Source organism: Aquarana catesbeiana, linkage group LG10 (assembly GCF_042186555.1).
Source record: "Aquarana catesbeiana isolate 2022-GZ linkage group LG10, ASM4218655v1, whole genome shotgun sequence".
Lineage (NCBI taxonomy): Eukaryota > Metazoa > Chordata > Amphibia > Anura > Ranidae > Aquarana > Aquarana catesbeiana.
In genome coordinates this window covers 23,434,665-23,459,544 of record NC_133333.1, presented here as the reverse complement: position 1 = coordinate 23,459,544, position 24,880 = coordinate 23,434,665, and the positions used below count along the sequence as shown (strand labels likewise).

General features: G+C 42.0%; 1 protein-coding gene and 1 long non-coding RNA gene across 2 annotated transcripts in view; both read left to right on the top strand.

The window, feature by feature from the left end:
• Positions 1-1,553: 1,553 nt before the first annotated feature.
• LOC141110455 (uncharacterized) lies at positions 1,554-9,077 on the top strand. The gene is made up of 3 exons (XR_012236296.1): positions 1,554-1,630; positions 7,283-7,357; positions 8,716-9,077. It is a non-coding gene; the product is annotated as an uncharacterized lncRNA (long non-coding RNA).
• A 7,010-nt stretch (positions 9,078-16,087) lies between these two features.
• Positions 16,088-24,880, top strand: part of LOC141110454 (B-cell receptor CD22-like) — a 29,624-nt gene continuing 20,831 nt past the window's right edge. Inside the window, exon 1 of the mRNA XM_073601804.1 lies at positions 16,088-16,114. The gene's annotated coding sequence lies outside the window, so the exon portion shown is untranslated. The remainder of the gene's footprint in view (positions 16,115-24,880) is intronic.

Genomic DNA, 24,880 nt, shown 5'->3' with positions numbered 1-24,880 from the left:
TTCTATTTTCTATTCTATTCTCTTTCTTTATTTTCTATTCTATTTTGTTCTGTTTTACTCTATTTTTTGTATTTTCTATTCTATTCCTTTTTTTTTTATTCTATTTTTTTATTTTTTATTTTGTATTCTGTTCTGTTTTACGCTATTATATTCTATTCTTTTATTTTCTATTATATTCTTTTCTATTCTACTTCTTTATTTTCTATTCTATTTTATTCTCTTTGGAAATTAGAATACGATTAGAAAAGTATTCATATTTCATTCGAAAACTATTCAAATTCGCTTAGAAAGCTATTTGAATTTTGTCCGAAATTTTGATTAGTTATGTCAGGTTCATTTAAATTTGTTACTATTGTAATTTGGAAATTCTGTTACATCCGAATTTCCGAATAACGAAAAATTTGTCCAAATTTCAATTCGTAATGGAAAACAAACCACGCGTGTCTAATCTAATAAAAATATGAAGGCTTTACTGAGCCATATGGTTAAAATCCAGATAAATCAGACCAGCTAGAACCTTGCCATCGGGAGCGGTTGTCTGAGCACTGGTGAATCTCATTACCTGCATTAAAGATTGGGTTGAGCACAATGGATCGCTTTTGCCATTATGTGCTAAAAAGTATTGAAGATGGATAAAACAACCCATTTGGTATATATAAATTATAAAATATTCTTGCATTTTGGTCAACATAAAAGTATATAAAAACAATTGTGAAAAAAAAAAACACCTGAGCGTCAAAATGATTTAAACTCTGAGTTTTAAGACTGGGTTATAATTCTGTATCATTCAGATCTTACTTTAAATCTTTTACTGCTAAACGGTAGTATTATTATTATTTTTTTTTTATATATAGAATTAAAGCAAAAGCATGCCAGACATCATCAAGGCCTGAGGTACGTCATTTAGGGCTCATTTACACTTGCTTCGGCTTCAACAAGGCTTCAACAAGGCTTCGGACAGGCTTTGTTAAAGCTCTCTGAATGCTAGTTAAAGCTCCTGTCACTAAATAAAAATTGTTAGCTTACAGTCCTGTTTACACAGGCTTTTGCTTTGCTATGCTTCGGCTTCGCTTCAAAAATTATACCCCATGTAGCTTCAGTGGTGCTTTAAAGCGTCTTCAAAGCCTCCATAGAAGTCAAGCTCGCTTGAAGCCCCACTGAAGCCCCACCGAAGCCTCAACAAAGCCCCACGAAGCCTCACCAAAGCCTCACTGAAGCCCCACCGAAGCCTTATCGAAGCTCCACCAAAGCCCCACCGAAGTCTCATTGAAGCCTCATCGAAGCTCACCAAAGCCCCACTGAAGCCTCATTGAAGCCTCACCGAAGCACCAAGCGAAAGCAGGTGTAAACAGGACTGTAAGCTAACCATTTTATTTAGTGACGGGAGCTTTGACTGGCGTTCAGAGAGCTTTAACAAAGCAGGTCCGAAGCCATGTTTTGAAGTAAGTGTCAACTAACCCTAATATATTGTTTTTGGAAATTCTCTATTTTTCTTCATTTTGGTTTATGAAACCGAAATCTTAAAGGGAGTGTGTTTCTTTCTCTCCGTCCCCAGAATTCACAGCAACCAGATGCCCCATATACGGATCTTGTGAAAACAGAGGTTTCAAGTGATTATGATACTCTAAAGGTAATGAAATAACCAATGTATTTCAAGTCATGCAAAGAATGATTCATGTGCACCAATTAACAGAAATCATACTTTTTAATCAATGACAAGGTTCAAATGCTTCATTTGCACTTACATACAATACAAAATTTATGTAATTATATTATAGATTAATATACCTTCCTTCCCCCCTGAAGAAGGAAAATCACATCTTCGAAACGCATTGAGCTTTATCCTGTAAACACCCTCTCTAACCAGGCCATATATTCCAGAAGGCTGGTCTGGTTGCTCCAGCATTGAGAGTAGCAGGGTATCTTGAACTATTATTGTACATTGCTATGTGACTTGTTTTTATTTGGTTTTGTACCTATGAAGAGAATCCACAGGGGGAATGGGGGAGAGAGGAAGAAGTGGTGCTTTGAGTGGACATCTCTAGGTTTTTTTTTTAACATCAGCCTAATCTTTTAATTGTTATGAGGGGTCTGGGCAGGCTGCCTTTTCTGGTGAACTAGAGTCCATTGGCCATGCTGCTTCTGTGATAAATAACCAGAAATCTAACCTATATCCCTGATATTTTCTTACTAAAAGGAACCTTTTTATACACTTGTATGACTGGCTGACATCCCTTGTACTGGGGACATTTACATCTTTTGGGCTATCTGAAACTCCCTTTTCCATCTAAAGTCCTTCTTTTTCTTGGGGACCCTCAACATTATAGAACCTGCTTCATTTGTAACACTGCATTGGCTATAGTTGTCCTGATCTGTTGTCCAAAGGCAAAACCCTGAAGAAGACCATCAAGGTCAAAACATATCAGGGCCTTTTGGAAGTTTCCAATCAGAATTAGTGCTATATGGTGTATTTTTATCAATTGTGTGTTTACATTATCTTTTGTGCCCATACTCACTCCCAGACATTTTATGTCCATGGAAGATACTTTTAATAATTTTCTCAATAAAAACATTCTATTTTATCTATATCTTACAGTATGTGTTATCTCTTTTGGTGTCACAAAGCTCCTGTGGTAAATTACTAGTGGGGGTATGTTACAGGCCCCCCAAGCTGAAGGAAGAGGAGCTAGACCTCCTATCACAGTTAGAAATATCAGCAAGGCAGGCTAATGTCATCATGGGGGGACTTCAATTATCCCACAAATTAACTGGGCAGAGGGGACAGCTCACTCATTAAAGGCCCGTCATTTCATGAATGTCTTACAGGGAAACTTCGTGTCCCAATTGATGGATTTCCCGACTAGAAAGAATGCATTGCTAGATTTATTAATTACAAATGACCCAAGTCTGATCTCAGATGTGCCAATACGGGACAACTTGGGATCTAGCGATTACAGGATGATCACATTTAGCATAAATCATAGGAAAAGGAGGCATGAGGGTAACACAAGAACTCTAAATTTCAAACGGGCAAACTTTTCTGAACTGCATTCAATACTACAAGACATCAATTGGAACCAAATTCTAGAAACATTGAACACGGAAGAAAAATGGGGTATCGCAACAGTGCATTCCAATAAATATAGAAGAGTGAAGGTTAAACCTGGGTGGCTAAATCATAACATAAAAAGTCTTATTAAAGAGAAGAAAATGGCCTTTAAAAAATGTAAAGTGGAGGGGTCATTGTTAACATTCCAACACTACATGGAATGCAATAAGAAGCGCAAGAACACAATCAGGGTGGCAAAATAGACTACGAGAGACACATAGCAGAGGAGAGTAAAAAAAATCCCAAGGAATTTTTTTAGATACCAGTAAAAAAGTGAGATCAGAGCACATTTCCCACATAAAAGACAATGATAGGAAGATAGTTACAGATGACAAAGAGAAGGCAACTGCACTAAATACTTTTTTCTCCTCTGTTTTTACACCGGAAAAGGAGGGGTATACCGACCACAACAGTATTGTTAATAACATGTCACAGGATGTACTCTTGTGGCTAACAGAGGCCGCAGTCAAGGAAAAGACTAGATAAGCTTAACACAAATAAATCACCGGGACCAGACTGCTTACACCAGAGAGTCCTCAAAGAACTCAGTTGGGGTAATAGCCAGACCATTATTCCTAATCTTTGTGGACAGCATACTGACAGGATTGGTACCAGCTGATTGTTTAAAAGCCAATGTGGTACCAATAGTCAAAAAAGGGCAGAGACATATTCCTTGGAACTACAGGCCAGTCAGCCTAACATTATAGTAGGTAAATTATTGGAGGGGATGATAAGGGACTATATCCAAGAATTTGTTGAAGATAACAGTATCATTATTAGTAACCGGCATGGGTTTACAAAGGGTCATTCTTGCCAGACCAATCTGTTAACATTTTACGAGGAAGTGAGCTGCCATCTAGATAGGGGGAGGCCTGTGGATGTGGTGTATCTGGGTTTTGCAAAAGCATTCGATACAGTTCCCCATAGACGCTTAATCCACAAGCTGAGGTCTGTAGGCATGGACCATAAGGTTTGTTCTTGGATAGAAAACTGGTTACAGGGGTGTATCCAAAGGGTAGTGAAAAATAACGCGTACTCAGACTGGTCTGGAGTGGTAAGTGGGATACCCCAAGGCTCCGTCTTGGGGCCAAGTCTGTTTATTTATTCGTAAATTATATAGAGGATGGGATTAATAGCTCAATCTTAGTTTTTGTGGACGGCACAAAAATAAGCAAGGCAATAACTTCACAGCAAGATAGAGACATTTTACAAAAAGACCAGAACAAAATAATGGAGTGGGCAACTAGATGGCAAATGAGGTTTAATGTGGAAAAATGTAAGGTAATCTATTTGGGGGCTAAAAACACAAACGCAAACTACTCACTGGGGGGAGAACCTTTGGGGGAATCAAGGATGGAGAAAGATCTGGGGGTCCTAGTAGATGACAGTTTGAGCAATAGCGTGCAATGTCAAGCTCCAGCTACCAAAGCCGGCAGAGTATTAGCATGCATAAAAAAGGGGATATACTCTAAAGATAAAACTATAATCCTACCACTTTATAAAACTCTGGTTAAGCCACATCTGGAGTATTCTGTCCAGTTCTGGTCACCAGCCCTAAGAAGGCATGTGCTGCAAGTGGAGAGAGTCCAAAGAAGGCCAGTGAAGTTAATACTAGTCATGTGCATTCATTTTTTTCCGAATGCATTTTCTTCCGAATTTCGGGTATTTTCGTTATCGTTTTAACAAACGATAACGAACGTGCAGAATCCAAAAACCGAAAGATCTGACATAAACAAATGCTTTATTTTCTTTTTTGTTGCGACAACAGTTCGGTGTAGATAGGAGATTCGACATGACGCTGACAATACTGATCTGTGTCCATCGAACCTGTGGTCAAATGTGCCTAACCTTAGCTTTATTAGTCCAAGATTATTCTACATAGAGAGAAAAGATTTGACATAGAGAGAAAAGATTCAACATTATAGAGACAATAGCAAAAAAGGTTGAATGTGCCTAACCTAACTCTATTAGTCCAAGATTATTCGACATAGAAAGAAAGATTCGTCATGAGGATTCGACGAAGCAGTCTCGGTGAGCGGACATTTATGGTCAAATGCTCCGCCCATAGGCTATAGAAGAATTCTAATGTTGGTTGACTAGTAATAATAATTAATAAATATAATTATTACTAGTGCCATACAACATTAGAATTCTACTATAGCTTGTAGGAGGAACATTCGATTGTAAATGTACGATTGCGGCGTCGTACAGTTTAGCTGCTCCATCGAATCTTCTTAGAACATTTGACAGACACCAAACGTCCAGGAAGAAGCTACGCTACCACGCAACAGCGAAACGCGTTGACGTCATCACCGGCATCAGCGCTGTCCACTGAACGGTTGGAGAGGAGGAAGCCGTACAGCGGTGATATACCAGGTAGCCCACTATACCTTTGAAGGCACCTGAAGCTGCTCAGGCTACGAGTATTAAGCAAGGGCTTCTCTACCCAGGACCCGACCAGCAATTTTTTACGGAGGATCATAGGAGCAGCACTGTCCACCGGCTTCACAACCACCCGGACTTTGCAAGTCACCTTCAGCATGACCCGTGTAACTACCTCCAGGAATCCCCAAGGAGGTTAAGGTACGAGCACTATTCACTCACCAACAAGTTGAGGACTTTGTACAGCCTTTATTAGCTCAAGCTCTACAAGTACCACACGGTCTTTTGTGTTTCTGCCAACCACTGTCTGCACCTTAATAATAGTCCTGAAGCCTATTGATCATTGTGCTTTATCAAGCTCCCTTGCTTACACGGCCGACTATATTGCTTACATTGCATAAGCGAACCGCACTATACCTGCATCACCTGTTCCATTTAATTCAGCATAAGCTGGGCTACCATCTGATAAGCACTCTGAACTGCCAGGATCTGTATATCCAACTCCTTGATCCCCATTCCCGGGCCCGGGCCTTTCCCCTTCCTCCCCCCCCCCCTCCCTGTTCAATGTATATGCTTCTCGGCAGCGCGTTCCACTAAATTTTCATGACATATTCAAATGTCGTCCATCAATTTGATCGCCAGGCCACCGAGCAGCATATAACTAGTCCGGACAGTGTTCATGCCGTCTATGTTCTGTGTATGTCTTGTTTGTTGTATTCATAGTCCCTTTATGTCACCATCTTAGATATGGCATTGTATTTTTAAGTGCACCCATCATTTACTGTATGTTTTTCATACCTAGCTATTTTATCATCCTATAATAAATTGTTACCTTTTACTCCAATCCTATTGTACTGACCTCTAATTGCTATAGTAACCACTTTTCCCATCGGTATCTATATACCGTATACCCCTTCCCCGTTCCCTGGTCCCCCTCCAACTATTATAGACAGACACCATAAGCCTTCAATGACTAATTCGACCTTAATTATTTCGGATTTTCGGACAAAATTTTTTTTTAACAAAACAAAATAAATAAACAAAACAAATAAATACGAATTTCGGGAGTAACTAAATAAATTTATTTTTCGGACGAAAATGAAATTCCGAAACAAAATATTTCAGTGTGCACATGTCCAGTTAATACAGGGGTTGGAAGACCTCAATTACGAGGAACGACTACAGGCACTAAATTTATTTTCGCTGAAGAAGAGACGCTTGAGAGGGGATATGATAGCGATTTACAAATACCTTAATGGTAACCCCAGCATACGAAAAAACTATTCAGTCTAAGGGAGTGTAAGAAGATTGGGGGAGAAGTGGTTTAACCTAAAGCTGCACCTGGGGTTTTTCACTGTCAGGGCAATAAGGATGTCGAACCTACACAGGTTGGACTGGAAGGACTATTGCCTTTATTCAACCTTACCTACTATGTAACTATGGGGTTTATTTACTAAAGCTAAAGAGTGCAAAATCAGGCTCACTTCTACGTAGAAGCCAATCAGCTTCCAGGTTTTATTGCCAAAGCTTAATTGAACAAGCTGAGTTTGGAAGCTGATTGGTTTCTATGCAGAAGTGAGCCTGGTTTTGCACTCTCCAGCTTTAGTAAATAAACCCCTATGTTACGGTGTGTTTAGATGAGCATCAGTCAAACCTACTCAATATCACTGGATTTTTTGTGGGATACCTCATATTTTGCCATAGTAAAATTGTCAATTTTTGTTCATTTATGTTTAAGAAAATCAAATCTTCAGGGGGTGTTTTTCTTTCTTTCTTTCTTCTCGTCCCCAGAGTCCACAACAACCAGATGCCAGATATGTAGATCTTGTGAAAACAGAGGTGTCAAGTGATTATGATACTCTAAAGGTAATTCAATTACCGGCATATTTTAATTCACGCAAAGCAAAACACAGGTTCACCAAATCACGCAGATTGCACCATTTATTTAATAAAATGCTTCAATTGCACTGACTAGGACTTCTGAGCACACTGGCACAAACAAAACACTTCAACACCAACCAAGTTAACATCTTCACACAGAGGAACAGGTTATTAATTCCTACTAGTCTGGTCTGGATGCTGATTTTCTTTCACCAGACAGGGTTTATTTTTCTCCCTAGGCCAGTTACAGGAGAGATTCACCTGTTGATATGTTCAGCCTCACATCCCCTGGCCAGGGTTCAAGTGCTTGGATTGTGTATGTGCGCACATGAAGTCTTCTTAAGAGCAACAGAAGAATTTTAATATTGTCAGTTAATAATATGATCTGTGCTACTAGGTGCTACTAGGTGCTACTAGGTGCACATGGGTTTAGTTTGTTGTTACCGTCTTGAATATGCTTGGATATGTTTATGGGCTTCAAAGTTTGGCTTTAGGATCTTCTAGATTGACTTTGACTAGGGCAGTGACTATTGGAAGTCTGACAGTTTTAGTGGCAAGCATGTTTTATTAGAAACCATGTTACCATTGTGACATCTACAACAAAGAAATCACCATACCAAAGAAAGAGCTTAGTATTATGCCGCGTACACACGACCGGACTTTCCATTGGAATGAACGCGTTTTTTTCGACGGAGTTCCGCTAAATCGGACTTGCCTACACACGATCACACCAAAGTCCGATCGTTTAGAATGCGGTGACGTACAACGGCACTAAAAAAAGGAAGTTCAATAGCCAGTAGCCAATAGCTGCCCTTGCGTTGTTTTTGGTCCATTGGAACAGCATACAGACGAGCGGTTTTCCCGATAGGAACCTATTTCCGTCGGAAAGATTTGAAACATGTTCTATTTCTAGGTCCGTCAGAATTTTCGAAAGGAAAAGTCTGATGAAGCCCATACATATATTGGAATGTCCGATGTAATGATTCCATTGGACCCTTTCTGCCGTAAAGTCCGGTCATGTGTACGCGGCATTAGGATTAAAGTGTTACTACAGTAAAATCAGTCTGTATATGCAGTAAGGCATGCTTGTTATACTCACTGTGGAATCTAAGGGGCTAATCCTCCGCGTTGTTGTCAGAAACCATGAATCAGACTGAGACAGAAGTACAGTTAAATCACACTTGTTTAATAATATATTTAATATTAATATTATTTATTTAATAATAATAATAATAAGTAATGAGGAGTCATACAATGTGCTTGGTTGGTTGCCCTTCTAGAGAATATTTCAGTTTTAATTTAAAAAAAAAAAAATAATAATCTATATAATTTTTTTCTTACAGCCATCATTCTCAGCTCATCCTGCAGATGGAGGAAGAGATTTACATTCAGATAAACATTATGAAAACCTTCAGAGACAAGAATGAAAGAAACTAATTTATGAGTTAGTAGCAAAAATAAATGTATTCCTTGAATAGCAAAAAGGAAAAATACAATATTCCCACGAGAAACTAGGAGTTTTCTTTCTTTTAATACATACATTTTATTTTTTAATACTTTTATTATAAACACCAAATAGTGAACAATATTTTTTTAGTGCCACCAACCCTACATTTTTTTGGTCTGTATTGCCGAAGGAATAGGAACAGGGAAAAATGTTTGTGTTGACAACGTAAAAAAAATTGTGATGTTCTATTTTTTTTATTTTTTTTGTACCAGTGAAAATGGTCACCAGGACAAATAGCGAGGGTGAATCTCCCCAGCAGGCATGCAGACAACAAAAAGACTTTATATTTTACATACACTTTTTAATAACATCTATTCCATTCACTATGACATGTGACAAGTGAAAAAAAAGGTGAAATAGAAGTTGACAGAGTGGGTGAATCTCCCCAGTGGTGGAATGAACATAAGTGAACGCCTGAGGGCGTTTAACCCTTCCCCAGGGTCCATCCAAAACATAAACAACAATTTTTGATGTTAGATATAACAATAAAAAACAATTAAAAATATTTCCAGGCAACTAAAAAAAAAAAAATAGACATGTGCACTGCCGAAGAATTTTTTTTTTTTTTTTCGGATCATTCATTATTTTGAATAAATTCGTAACTTCGGATAAATTTGAATTAGTTTTGTTCCATTCGTTTAGACGTGGTATTCGTTATTTCGATAATTCGTACTGCTCCGAAAAAAAATCTGAAATGAAAAAATCTGAAAATAAAAACGAAAATCCGAAAGTCTGAAAGTTTGAAAGTCCCTACACTTCCTGCCCCATAGCCAAACAGGAAGTGAAAGGAAATCTATGCAAATTAAGGGAATCCATTGCCCCCCCCCCCCAGGCCCTCAGAACTAGTGTCCCCGCTCAAAAGGACGGGTCTTAAACAGCAAGGGGTGTGCCCTTGGCAGGAAAGGGTGGGTCATATTTAAATTAAGGGGTGCACGAGTTTAGTCAGGCCAAGGGCAGCACAAGACCTAAATACATTACTGACACAGACAAGATTGAGATGAGTTAAGCAGGAAGGCCTCGTGGGGGGAGCTCTCATCTTTTATACTTTATGAAAAATTTTGATATTTTATTGTATTTGTTTGCACTAAAATTAAAGTAGGACTATAGCAAAAACGTTTTTTTTCATTTTGGATAGAGTAAGGGAGGGTTATAACCCATGTCAGATTTTTTGTTTTGTTTTGTTTTTCCATATGTGTCCCATTGTGGGGATTTCACTTCACTTCCTGTCCCATAGCTAAACAGGAAGGAAGATGAAATCCCTGCAAAATAAGGGAATCCCTTGGGGCCCCCCAGGACACTAGAACTAGTGTCCCAATTGGAAGATTTCCTCTCTGTTACCTTTCTGGGACCGACACAAGATTTAAGATCTTCTTTTACTTTCACTTTCAATGGTAAACAGGACAAACAGAGAGGGTGAGTCTCCCCAACGGGGGCACAGACAGCAATAAGTGTTCAAACCCCTCCCCCCTCTATCCAAAACCATAAAAAAAAGTTTTGCCTCCTCTATTTATCAACAGAAAAAAGATAGTATAGAGATAAGCCCGAAGCAAAAAAGAAGCGTAGGGCTGGCATGACTAGGGAGCAGGGCAAGATGGACACAAGGGGTTAATCCAGTGTTTTGGATTCACTTTTCTGCAGGGGGTGGTAAAGGAGGGGTTTGCAGACTAAGGAAGGGAGGGGTCAGGAGTTTGGTGGTCAGTCGGAGGTCATCGGACGAAGAAACAGCTTCCCACCCTCCCGCCCTTTGGACTGGACGTCTTGCAACTGACTGTTGTGGTGTGTCGGTTGGGATCTTTGGAGGCCTTCCAAATTTAATAGCGATGTCATAGTGGATGGGGTCCTCGGTAAGATGGCAGTTAACCAAGGTTTAACTGGGCATTGGGCATATGGGTATCTGCGTTGGAATGTGGAAAGTTTGGGATCGTCCTCGAGTCGGTATGTTGCGGGCTGGGGACCTTGTGTGGTCACGCAGATACAAAATCGATTTTGGGGTCTTTTCAGTGCCTTCAAAGATCAGCAATCTGGTTTAATATATATCTGTGAGATTATTGTTTTTGTAATTTGTTAATAAATGACCAGTACGGCAAATTTTATTCCAAAAAGGGTGTCTTGAGTTATTTACTAGTGGGTAAAAATTAAAGGGCGTGGTGGTAAGGGGAGTTTGTATCTGTCTTACCATAGACATGTAAAACAAGCCCATCCAAAAGAGGAACTCTCATTCCCAGGATGTTACAATCAAAATTAATTGCAATAAAGATTAATTGTGAATTGTGAAGTAACACTGAAACCTCAAAGGAAAATAAATGATTGTTATCATTTCATATGTTAACCAAAAGCAAAGCTATCGAAATAGTTCTAAGTTAGGACAGAGGGGCTGATTCACTAAAGGCAAATGATTTACAAACAGCCACATGTTTTGGGGGCAATCCCCTGCTCCCCCTTCATCAGAGCTCAGTATTGTTTACAAATGTTTGAGTGGAATCAGGGAAGCAGATGCAGAGAAATAATAAATGTACTGCTTTTCTGTAAAGCCATGTACACGTGATCGGTTTTCTCGTCGGAAAAAGATACGACGGCTTGTCCGTTGGGATTACGCTCAAGTTTGCCTTGCATACACACGGTCACGCAAAAGTTTGCTGAAATTACGACCGTCAAGAACGCAGTGACGTACAACGCTACGACGGGCCGAGAAAATCAAGTTCAAATCTTCTGAGCATGCGTCAAATTGTGAAGAGACAGCTGGTTTCCAATTAGGAGGGATTCAAGCATGAGCATGAGATGGGTGGTGTGACAGGTGAGAAAGGGACGATGTAGGATTTTATGGCCTTATGAGTGTGTTTATCCTGCATAAAAGAATGTCAAAGGTATGTAGCATATAGAAAATAAGATTTGTGGGTGGTGTGAAGTTGCTCTTTAAAGAATATGTAAAAAGAAAGGGAGGCCCCCATGCTCAGACCAAAGCACCACTCAGTCCCCAATATTCCAGAACAAACAACAACAACACAATTTGCCCAAGGGACTTTGTGAGTGGTCCTAAATGAAGTAATACCTCAAGTATGTAAAAAAAAGTACAAAACATTTGTATTTCAATTTACCCGAAAGATAAATACCATTCAACATTGGTATTTCCCAGTAGACGACAGTGGAAACGCTTCAGGTCAGAGAGCTCTTTCAATGCTACCTGAGCTAGTTGCAGATTGACACTGGCACTAGAGATGCCATTCATGCAGCAATTTTTTAACCTCAATGTAAGTTTACCTATACATTTTTTTATAATAAAATTGGCTGATTTACAGTATGAGGCTTCTCCCCTTTTATACATGATCTTTGAATACATGGAGTTCATCCTCGCAGGCGTATCAAGACATTCTGTTTGAAATCTCCACACCTGTGATCACCCCGGCACTAGCTTCTTTGATCTCTGCAATAGGGATCCATCAGATCTGGTAAGAGGCCACCCTCTTTTCCTGTGAATGGAATACTTTGCTATTCTTCTTTGAACACTGGTAGTCACAGATATTCGTCATATTTTTAATCAAATGTATGGATTTATTTATGGACTTTTATATTTTAATTCATCAACTTTTTTTTGCACATTGGCATTTTAAATAATGCATTTGTTATGATATTTGGTTATTTTTTATCACTGGTGGTGTATTTACGATCATATTTGTCTATATACATACACATATCTTTATCTGAGCACTTGGACAGAACCCTTGATTCATTCACTTTATTTAGCTCACCATTACATCAGTTCACTGTTTAAAGAAACAGTGCACCATTAGCTATTTTCTAATTACTTCATTTATCACCACTCACAAAGTCCCTTGGGCAAATTGTGTTTTTGTTTGCTCTTTTTAAAGGATAAGTTCACCTTTCAACAAAAAATAATAAATGCACATTTTTTGCAGGTAAAAAATGTGCATTTACTGTTTTTTGTTTTGGGAGACTGTAAAGCATTGCACCAGTGATCAGCAGATCACTGGTACTATGCAGGACTCCAGCAGACCTGTCAGTGTATCTGTTTGCTCGTACCTTGTGCGGGAAAGCAGATTCTTACCGTCAGGAAGAATCAATGAACTACCGCAGCGTGCAATAGCGCCGTGGTAGTTTATTGAGAACTACAAGCTGACAGCCATAAACGCTGCCCAGATTTGTAGTTTCCCATTCACAGAATACTGTAAATGAGTGACACTGCTGGGCGGGCGGAGCCCCGCAAGGTCGCACTTTTTAAAAATGTTGACAGCTTTTTCCCTTTCCTTTATCTTCACTTTTCCTTTTCTTCTCATTTTCTGTTTCTCTTATCTTCACTTTTCCTTTTTTTTCCTTCCCTTTTTCCCTTTCCCTTATCTTCACTTTCCCTTTTCTTTCCTTTTTCCGTGTCCCTTATCTTCACTTTTCCTTTTTTTTCCTTCCCTTTTTCCCTTTCCCTTATCTTCACTTTTCTTTTCTTTCCTTCCCTTTTTCCCTTTCCCTTATCTTTACTTTTCTTTTCTTTCCTTCCCTTTTTCCCTTTCCCTTATCTTCACTTTTCTTTCCTTCCCTTTCCCTTATCTTCACTTTTCCTTCCCAATTTTCCTTTACCTTATCTTCACTTTTCCTTTTTCTTTCCTTACCTTTTTCTCTTTCCCTTATCTGCACTTTTCCTTTTCTTCTCATTTTCCCTTTCCCTTATCTTCACTTTTTATTTTCTTTCATTTTTCTCTTTCCCTTATCTTCACTTTTCCTTTTCTTCCCTTTTTCCGTTTCCCTTATCTTCACTTTTCCTTTTCTTCCATTTTACCCTTTCCCTTATCTTCACATTTCCTTCCCTTACTATTTTTCCTTTCCCTTATCTTCACTTTTCCTTTTCTTCCTATTTCCCTTTCACTTTTCCTTTTTCTTTCCTTCCCTTTTTCTCTTACCCTTTTCTTCACTTTTACTTTTCTTACCATTTTCCGTTTCCCTTATCTTCACTTTTCCTTTTTTTCCTTCCCTTTTTTCCTTTCCCTTATCTTCACTTTTCGTTTTCTTACTATTTTCCCTTTCCCATATCTTCACTTTTCCTTTTCTTCCCTTTCTCCCTTTCCCTTATCTTCACTTTTCCTTTTCTTCCCTTCCCTTTTTCCTTTTCCCTTATGTTCACTTTTCTTTCCTTCCCTTTTTCCCTTTCCCTTATCTTCACTTTTTCTTTTTCTTTCTTTCTCTTTCCCTTATCTTCACTTTTCTTTCTTTCCCTTTTTCCCTTATCTTCACTTTTCTTTCCTTCCCTTTTTCCCTTTCCCGTGTCAGCCTCTCTCCCTGCTCTGTATGGTTGCTACTAAAAGAAAAAATATTTTTATAAAATCAAATAAGTAAAGTATAACTAAAGGCAAAGCTTTAGTTTTGGATAGGGTAGAGAGGGATTCGAAAACCTGTCAGGTTTTACTGCTGTCTGTCCCCCATCAAGGAGATCCCCCCTCTCTATTTTTCCTGTTTATCATTACCACTGAATGTGAAAGGTAAAGAAAATCCCAAATTTTGGGTTGTCCCCAGAAAAGTAATAAAGGGGAAATCTTCCCATGTGGACGTTAGTTCTAGTGACCTGGGGGGTCCCCAAGGGATTCTCCTAATTTGCAGGAATTTCCTCTCACTTCCTGTTTGGCTATGGGACAGGAAGTGAAGGGAAATCTTGGCAATGGGATGCACATGGCAATTAAAAAATCTGCTCTATTTAAAACGAAAAAAAAAAAGAAAAGAAAATGTTTTGCCTATAGTTCTACTCTAAATACCGTATTTATCGGCGTATAACACGCACCGGCGTATAACACGCACCCCAATTTAGGAGGGAATTTTAAGGAAAAAAAAACTTTTAGGAGGGAAGTTGAAGGGAAAAAAACTTACATTTAAATGCCCATCATTGCAGCCTTCTCAGTGCAGCCTTGCCCCAGTGCAGCCTTGTCAGTGCAGCCATGTCAGTGCAGCCATGTCAGTGCAGCCTTCTCAGTGCAGCCTTCCCCAGTGCAGCCTTCCCCAGTGCAGCCTTGCCCCAGTGCAGCCTTCCCCAGTGCAGCCTTCCCCAGTGCAGCCTTGCCCCAGTGCAGCCTTCCCCAGTGCAGCCTTCCCCAGTGCAACCTTGCCCCAGTGCAGCCTTCCCCAGTGCAGCCTTCGATCCCCTGTCCCTGCTTGCTAGGCTTCAAAATCGCCGACCGCGATTTGAAAATGGCGCCGCCGGCGCCGAAATACACAGAGCCGGACCTCGGCTCTTTCCGGCGGCTCTCGTTCACTTTCGGCTCCACTCGTAGTCCCGAGCGGAGCTATCCGAGTAGGTTCGGATAGCTCCGCTCGGGACTACGAGTGAAACCGAAAGTAAACGAGAGCCGTCGGAAAGAGCCGAGGACCGGCTCTGTGTATTTCGGCGCCGGCGGCGCCATTTTCAAATCGCGGTCGGCGATTTTGATATTTTGACAGCTCGGGATCGCAGGGGATCGGCGTATAACACGCACCTGCGACTTTCCCCTGATTTTAAGGGGAAAAAAGTGCGTGTTATACGCCGATAAATACGGTAAATAGTACACAAAAAAGGTATAAAATAACAGATTAAAAACTTTTAAAGCGGGATTCCGTCCCTGAAAAAAAAAAAATAAAAGTCAGCAGCTACTAACACTGTAGCTGCTAACTTTAAATAAGTACTTACCTGTCCTGGGTGCCCGCGATGTCGGCTGCCCGAGGCTGACCCGTCCCTTGGCTCTCGGGTCCCGCCACCGCCATCCTAGGTTAGGGAAACAGGCAATGGAGCCTTGCGGCTTCACTGCCAGTTTCCTACTGCGCACGCGCGAGCGGCACGGCGCTCTGTGAATGGCCCCGTGGTGTTCTGGGAACACACACAGTTCCCAGAAGGCAACGGGGCCGCTCACCGAGGAATAGGAAGAGGCAGATTAGGAAGACTGCCTAGCAACAAGGGTTTAGGTAAGTTTAAAACATTTTTTTTTTCAAAAATTTTTTTTTTAATATTTTTAGGATTTTTCATGCAATTTTTTTTTTTTTTAGGGTGGCCCTCCACTTTAAATTAATAAATAAAATAACCCCACACTATTATAGTTTGCCTTTAATATCAATCTTGGTTTACAACAGGAAGTTGCTCAATTCGGGAAATACCAGAAAGCCATAACTTCTGCAAATCATACGATCTGTACTTGTGTGTTGTATGTAATTTCAGTCTGTACTTTTCATCTCTGAAATCTAACATCCACAAGAGTAGATGAGCCGAGCAAGTAAGTGATTAATATCAAATGATAAACTGACAGAAGTTTGCAATGACAACACAATTGGAATGTTATTACTATATTGTCTTTTTTTAAAATTTTGTCTTTGTCATATTTTTAATGCTTATTTAGGTTGTTTAGTGGAAGTTTGCTGATTTTTAGCATTTTCTGATCATTCACAACTGTACAAAGGCCAGGAATAAAAAAAAGACTTTGTAATACAAATTATTATTACTGTATACGAGTAATTCATAAAAGAACAACCCTACTCAAAGGTGTTTTTTTTATTAATGTCTTGGGTTTAACCACTTCAGCCCCGGAAGAATTTACCCCCTTTCCTGACCAGAGCACTTTTTGGGATTCGGCACTGCGTTGTTTTAACTGACCATTGCGCGGTCGTGCGGCATGGCTCCCAAACGAAATTGACGTCCTTTTTTCCCCACAAATAGAGCTTTCTTTTGGTGGTATTTGATCACCTCTGTGGTTTTTATTTTTTGCGCTATAAACAAAAAAAGAGCAACAATTTTGAAAAAAAATAAAATTTTTTACTTTTTGCTATAATAAATATCCCCCCAAAAAATTAAATAAAAAAGTCTTCATCGGTTTAGGCCGATATGTATTCTTCTACATATTTTTGATTGAAAAAAAATGGCAATAAGCATTTATTGATTGGTTTGCGCAAAAGTTATAGCGTCTACAAAATAGTTTTATGGCATTTTTATTGATAGTTTTTTTTTTTTTTTACTAATAATGGTGGCGATCAGCAATTTTTATCATGACTGCGACATTGTGGCGGACACATTGGACAATTTTGACACATTTTTGGGACCATTGTCATTTATACAGCGATCAATGCTAAAAAAATTGCATTGATTACTGTAAAAATGTCACTGGCAGTGAAGGGGTTAACCACTAGGTGGCGCTGTAGGGGATTAAGTGTGTCCTAGGGAGTGATTCTAACTGTGGGGGGGAGGGGCTGTGTGTTACACTACACTGATCGCCGCCCCCGATCACAGGGAGCAGAGATCAGTGACACTGTCACTAGGCAGAACGGGGAGATGCTTGTTTACATCAGCATCTCCCCGTTCTTCCTCACCGTGAGACGATCGCGGGTATCCCCACGGACATCGAGTCCACGGGACCCGCGGTCATGGAGTTCCCGGCAGGCACGCGCGCGCGCCGCCTCTTATAGGGCAACGTACAGGTACGTTAATCTGCCTGTACGTGCCCTTCTGCCGCAGTATATCTGCGTGAAGTGATCGGGAAGCGGTTAATGGCTCCAGGAAAACAGCTATATATACAGTATACTATAGGGGGTTATTTAGGAAAGGAAAATCCACTTTGCACTACAAGTGCACTTGGAAGTGCAGTCGCTGTAAATCTGAGGGGGAAGATCTGAAATGAGGGGGAAGCTCTGCTGATTTTATCATCCAATCATGCGCAAGCTAAAATGCTGTTTTTTATTTTCCTTGCATGTCCCCCTCAGATCTACAGCAACTGCACTTCCAAGTGCACTTGTAGTGCAAAGTGGATTTGCCTTTAGTAAATAATCCCCTATATGTACTATTAAAATGCACATATCCCATACTGCACAGCCCTCTCTGACATGGTAGAAAACCCGATTGCTACAATTAAAGCTGATCTCAAGTAAAGATATACAGTTGCAGTAAGTCCCCCTCCCCACTATAAAGGTCTGATTAAGATGTTAAAATTTATGTTGGCCATACACTATACAAAAAAATCGTCCGAAATTTGGTCATTTAGACAGTTTGTTCGTTTTTTTGGTTAATGGTCACAAATCGGTTGGGACATTTTTGTTTATATTCTTTATTTTATAATTTTTCAATTTTGCACAACATATACACAAGTAAAAAAACAAAAATTTCTTGGATATATTGTAGGTACAACCATACAATTGATTTGTAATTCTCTATCCTATTATTTTTGTCCAGACTCATTCATGCCTATTGTCCATTCACTCAAAACAAATCTTATCCCCTACTACCCAAAAAAAAAAAAAAAAAAAAGGAAAGTGGGGAGGGGAAGGGAAACAGGAGAGCCCTGTAGTATTGCTCTACATATAATTTGATAGAGTTGCTGAGGTTCTAAACCCCTCCTATTGTTGCCATGTCTCTACGGTTTGTTCCCTAGACGGTTGGGAGATTTTTGAGCCACAAAAAAAATGAAGGACAAGTTTGGGAATTTTCTGACGGACGAACGATAAATTGAAAAGTTAACCACTTCAGCCCCGGAAGTATTTACCCCCTTAATGACCAGGCCATTTTCTGCGTTGCTTTAACTGTGCGGTCGTGCGACGCTGTACCAAAACAAAATTGATGTCCTTTTTTTTCCCACAAATAAAGTTTTCTTTTGGTGGTATTTGATCACCTCTGCGTTTTTTATTTTTTTTTGCACTATAAACAAAAATAGAGCGACAATTTAGAAAAAGAAAAAAAACAATATTTCTTCTTTTTGCTATAATAAATATCCAAAAAAAAAAAAAACGAAAAAAGGAATTTCTTCATCAGTTTAGGCCAATAGGTATTCTTCTACTTATTTTTGGTAAAAAAAAAATCGCAATAAGCGTCTATTGATTTGCTTGTTCAAAGTTATAGTGTCTACAAAATAGGGGATATATTTATGGCATTTTTATTGTTGTTTTTTTTTGTTTTTTTTTACTAGTAATAGTGGTGATCAGCGATTTTTAGTGGGACTGTGACATTGCGGCAGACAGATCAGATACTTTTGACACTTTTTTGGGACCAGTGACATTTATACAGCAATCTTTTACTGTATAAATGACACTGGCAGGGAAGGGGTTGACACTAGGGGGCGATCAAGGGGTTAAATGTGTTCCCGGGAGGTGTTTCTAACTGGGGGGGGGGGGGGATGGGACTGACTGGGAGTGCAGTGAGAACGCTGTTCCTATTTACTAGGAACAAACTATCTCTCTCTACTTCCCCGAGGATCTGCTTGTTTACATTGACAGATCCCCATTCTGGCTCTCTGTAGAGCGATCTTGAGTGGCCGGCGGACATCGTGGCCGCTGGCCACGTGCATCAGCTCCCCCGCCGTGCAGCGGGTGCACGCGCGCCAGCTATAGCTGTTAAAGGGACCGACATACAGCTACGGCGATTTGTGGGATCGTGCCGACCTGCCGCAGTATAATGACGGTGGCTGGTCGGCAAGTGGTTAATGTGTTTCCCGTCCAAACTGAGTTTTCACTAGGCATATGTCCGAAAACAAAGATAAAATGGATTAATTTATGTCCGTTGAACGATTTATCGGTCACTACATGATGACACTATCATTTCCTCTCACGGCTGAATGTTCGTTTTTCGAAAATGGGTTTGAACGATTTTTCGTATAGTGTATGACCAGCATAACTCCAGGATAGGTATATAAATGAAAGTGAATTAAAGGGGAACTAACGTTCTGCTGTTATTCACTGGGGTCAGGCAGGTTTTTGCAATAAAATTTGTCTATCTGCCTTCTCTCAATGATCCCACACATATAAGCCAAGCTGCACTTGCTCAGCTTACAGTGGCCGGCCTAATCCCTGTGCGCCTAAATGTTGGCCCCCTGCGCATACACAGGAGTAGGGATGAGCCGAACACCCCCCGGTTCGGTTCGCACCAGAACCTGCGAACGGACCTAAAATTCGCACGAACGTTAGAACCCCATTGACGTCTATGGGACTCGAACATTCGAAATCAAAAGTGCTCATTTTAAAGGCTAATTTGCACGGTATTGTCCTAAAAAGGGTTTGGGGACCCGGGTCCTACCCCAGGGGACATGTATCAATGCAAAAAAAACTTTTAAAAATGGACGTTTTTTCGGGAGCAGTGATTTTAATGATGCTTAAAGTAAAAAAAAAAAGTGAAATATTCCTTTAAATATCGTACCTGGGGGGTGTCTATAGTATGCCTGTAAAGTGACGCATGTTTCCCGTGCTTAGAACAGTCCCTGCACAAAATGTCATTTTTAAAGGAAAAAATCTCATTTAAAACTGCTTGCGGGTTTAATGTAATGTCGGGTCCTGGCAATATGGATGAAAATCAGTGAGACAAACGGCATGGGTACCCTCCAGTCCATTACCAGGCCCTTTGGGTCTTGTATGGATATTAAGGGGAACCCCGCACTCAGATTAAAATAAAGAAAGGTGTGGGGCCACCAGGCCCTATATACTCTGAACAGCAGTATACAGGCGGTGCAAACAAGACAGGGACTTTAGGTTTGTTGTTAAGTAGAATCTGTTTGTAATTTTGAACAGGTACATTTTTAACGTGTTTAGCTCCAGCCAAAAAATCTTTTTTAAGCTTTTTGGAAAACATAGGGAAGGGTTATCACCCCTGTGACATTTGTTTTGCTGTCTTTCCTCCTCTTCAGAAGATTTCACCTCACTTTTTGTCCCAATGACAAATGTTTTTTGAAAATTTGGGTTTTTTTGTGGAACAAGGATTGGAAAGCATCAGTGGAAAGGAGAAATGTTTTTCCCATATTAACTCTTACAGGAGAGAATTTCCCTTCCTAAGGGTAGATTTCATCTCACTTCCTGTTGTCTCCTTCCGTTTGCAAGTAGGAGTCGTTTGTAAGTTAGATGTTTGAAAGTAGGGACCTGCCCTACATACTCAGCAGAAATTTGGGCCTTAGGTGTTGTTGTGGCCACAACATTGTAAGCCCTCACAGGGCCCTGCTGTGAAATATTAGATCAAGAATTGTAATTACATGCCCCTGTTGACCAGGGGCAGAAAAATCGGGCCTTTGGTGCTGGTGGTGGTGCTGGTGCCACAACACTGTAAGTCCTCACTCGCTCTTGGTGGGCGCAGAAATGGGCCCTGCTGTGAAATATTAGATCAAGAATTGTAATTACATGCCCCTGTTGAACAAGGGCAGAAAAATTGGGCCTTTGGTGGTGGTGCTGGTGCCACAACACTGTAAGTCCTCACAGGAACGCAGCCCTGCTGCAAAGTATTGCATCAAAAATTGTAATTACACGCCCCTGTTAAACAGGGGCTGAAAAATTGGACCTTAGGCACTGGTGCTGGTGCCACAACACTGCAACCCCTCACAGATACTCTAGTTGTAACACAGAAACGAGCCCTGCTGCAAAGTATTGCATCAAAAATTGTAATTACACGCCCCTGTTAAACAGGGGCTGAAAAATTGGGCCTTAGGCACTGGTGCTGGTGCCACAACACTGCAACCCCTCACAGATACTCTAGTTGTAACGCAGAAACGAGCCCTGCTGCAAAGTATTGCATCAAAAATTGTAATTACACACCCCTGTTAAACAGGGGCTGAAAAATTGGGCCTTAGGCACTGGTGCTGGTGCCACAACACTGCAACCCCTCACAGATACTCTAGTTGGAACGCAGAAACGAGCCCTGCTGCAAAGTATTGCATCAAAAATTGTGATTACACGCTCCTGTTAAACAGGGGCTGCAAAATTGTGCCTTAGGCACTGGTGGTGGCGCCCAGAACCAAAAATGTTCTTACAAGCTATCAGCGTGATCATTGAGGAGGAAGAGGATAATTACTCAGGGATAATCACTCAGCATCAGCATAGGCAGTCTTTGAAGGGATCTGATATTTAAAAAAAAAATTATTCGGTTACATCAGCATCAGGTGCTTAGTAGCTGGTGGTGATCCAAGACTGATTCATTTTTATGAAGGTCAGTCGATCGACCGAGTCGGTGGACAGACTCACCCTGTGATCGGTTACAAAGCCTCCAGCAGCACTGAATGTGCGTTCCGAAAGAATGCTGAATGCAGGACAGACCAGTAGCTCAATTGTATACTGTGCAAGCTCTGGCCAGTGATCCATCCTCAAGACCCAGTAACCCAGAGGATTTTCGGTGGGAAAGGTGTCCAAGTCAGATCTTGCCCCTAGGTATTCCTGCACCATGTAAAACAGACGCTGGTGATGGTTGCTGGAACCGATCATACCTTGGGGCTGCGGACCAAAAAATTGTCTGAACGCATCGGTCAGACGGCCACCTTCCCCACCGCTCCTTCTTTGACTGACCGAAGCCTCAGCAACACGTTGTCCAGAAACAGGAGTTTGTAACCTCCCAGTTTCTGGGAACGTGTTGCACAGACCTTTCTGCAAGGCCTCCCAAAGATGTTTCATCCTCTGCTCCCTCTGCGATGGCAAGATAAGGTCCGCAACCTTACCCTTGTAACGTGGATCAAGGAGGGTTGCCAGCCAGTATTGGTCCTTCTCCTTGATACCACGAATACGAGGATCCTTACGCAGGCTTTGCAGGATCAGGGAGGCTATGCAGCGTAGGTTTGCTGAGGCATTCGGTCCGGAGTCCTCTGGGTCACTAAGGACGACATGGTCCGCAGCCACCTCCTCCCAGCCACGTACAAGTCCATGTGTTTCTTGGGACTGATCCCTTAAAGACTGCTGCTGATGCTGAGTGCCAGGCTCCACCTCCATACTGACACAATCTTCCTCCTCCTCCTCCTCCTCCTCCTCGTCCTCTTCCTGTGTGATCGGCGGGCATGCAGGAACACTGTCTGGATAAAGGGGGCCTTGAGAGCTAAGGAAGCCCTCCTCTTCCTGCCTCTGTTCTGCCTCAAGTGCCCTGTCCATTATTCCACGCAGCGTGTGCTCCAACAGGTGGACAAGGGGGACAGTGTCACTGATGCATGCACTGTCACTGCTCACCATCCTCGTGGCCTCCTCAAATGGTGACAGGACAGTGCATGCATCCCTGATCATGGCCCACTGGCGTGGGGAAAAAAAACAAGCTCCCGGACCCTGTCCTAGTGCCATAGTCACACAGGTACTCATTGATGGCCCTCTGCTGCGTGTGCAGCCGCGGCAGCATGGCCAACATTGAGTTCCACCTGGTGGGCATGTCACAGATTAGGCGGTTCTTGGGCATGAAATGCACACAGACTTTCCTGGCCTGCCTCAGGACATCCTGTAAGCCCGGGTACCTGCCCAAGAACCGCTGCACCACCAAGTTAAGGACGTGAGCCAAACAGGGCACATGGGTCATTTGTCCCTGTCAGAGGGCAGAGAGGAGGTTGGTGCCATTGTCGCAAACCACCATTCCTGCCTTAAGTTGGCGTGGCGTCAACCACCTCTGAACCTGCCCCTGCAGAGCTGACAGAACCTCTGCCCCAGTGTGGCTCCTGTCCCCCAAGCACACCAGCTCAAGCACCGCATGGCATCTTTTGGCCTGCATACTTGCGTAGCCCCTTGAACGGCTATGGAGCACCACTGGTTCCGAGGGAGTGGAGGAGAGAGGTGTGTCACAATCATTAGTAGTGGCATTTTGGAGGCGTGGTGGCGGAACAACCTCCAACACTACTGCACCTTGTCCTGCATCCTTCCCAGCTGCCAGCAGAGTCACCCAATGCACCGTGAAACTTAGGTAACGTCCCTGTCCATGCCTGCTGGACCATGAGTCAGCGGTAATATGCACCTTACCGCTGACCGCCCTGTCCAGCGAGGCATGGACATTGCCTTCCACATGCCGGTAGAGAGACGGAATCACCTTCCATGAGAAAAAGTGGCGTTTGGGTACCTGCCACTGAGGAACCGCACATTCCACAAACTCACGGAAGGGGGCAGAGTCTACCAACTGAAAAGGCAGCAGTTGAAGTGCTAGCAATTTTGCCAAGCTAGCATTCAACCGCTGGGCATGTGGATGGCTGGGAGCAAACTTCTTTCGGCGGTGCAGCAGCTGGGGCAGGGAAATTTGCCTGGTACAATCTCATGTCGGTGTACCAAAAGCAGATTGCCCACAAGTACTTGGCTGTGACACACCTAATTCTACACCTTCATTCCTCTCAGTGCAGGTCTCAGAGAGGACTGAAGGTATAGTGGGGTTGGAGATCTCAGCTAATGAGGAGCAAGGAGAGGTCCTCTTTGTTCTTTGGTGTGGGTCTTTTAGATATGCTTGCCAATGAACTGCATGGCAGGTCAACATATGTCTGGTCAAGCATGTGGTACCCAAGAGGGAGATGTTTTTGCCACGCAAGATAAGCTTGAGACATATGTTGCAAATAGCGATCTGATGCACTTGTCTCAAAAAAGGCCCACACCAAAGAACTTTTTGAATAACGCGCAGAGACTGCAGCGCCCTGCACATGTGGAGCTTTGGGGTGTGATGCAGTCAATGTGCTGCCCTTAGGCTGGCCCCTGGAGGGCATCCTGCCTCGTTGGTGATGTGCCGCCTCCTCCTCCTCCTCTCTCCTATCAGGCACCCACGTTGAGTCAGTGACCTCATCATCCCCTCCCTCCTCATCACTGGAGCAAACCTGGCAGTATGCTGCAGCAGGGGGAGCATGACTGCCAGATTACTGTCCTTCTTGGGCACCCCCTCTGTCCGTGCTCATGTTACTGCCTTCATCAAGCTCAGTTTCATCATCTGAGCCTTCCAAACGCTGGGCATCCTCCTGGAGCATGTACCCAACACTGTGGTCAAACAATTCGAGGGACTCCTCAGGAGGACATGGTGGGGCTAGGGAAGGAGTCACTGATGACATTGAGCCGAGGGAAGAGGCCGCTGCTTTGCCAGACAAAGTACCCTGAGCATGGGTGAGAGAGGATGAGGAGGATGAGGACAGCTTGGTCATCCACTCGACCAAGTCTTCCGCATGTTGTGGCTCAACACGGCCAGCTGCCTAAAAAAAGGCCAAGCGTGTCCCATGGCCACGTGCTGATGAGGATGCACTGTCTCCATGACCAGCACTAGACACAGAGCCTGCTTGCCCTCTCTTATTGGCTTGTGACTGTCTGCCTCTCCTTCTTGG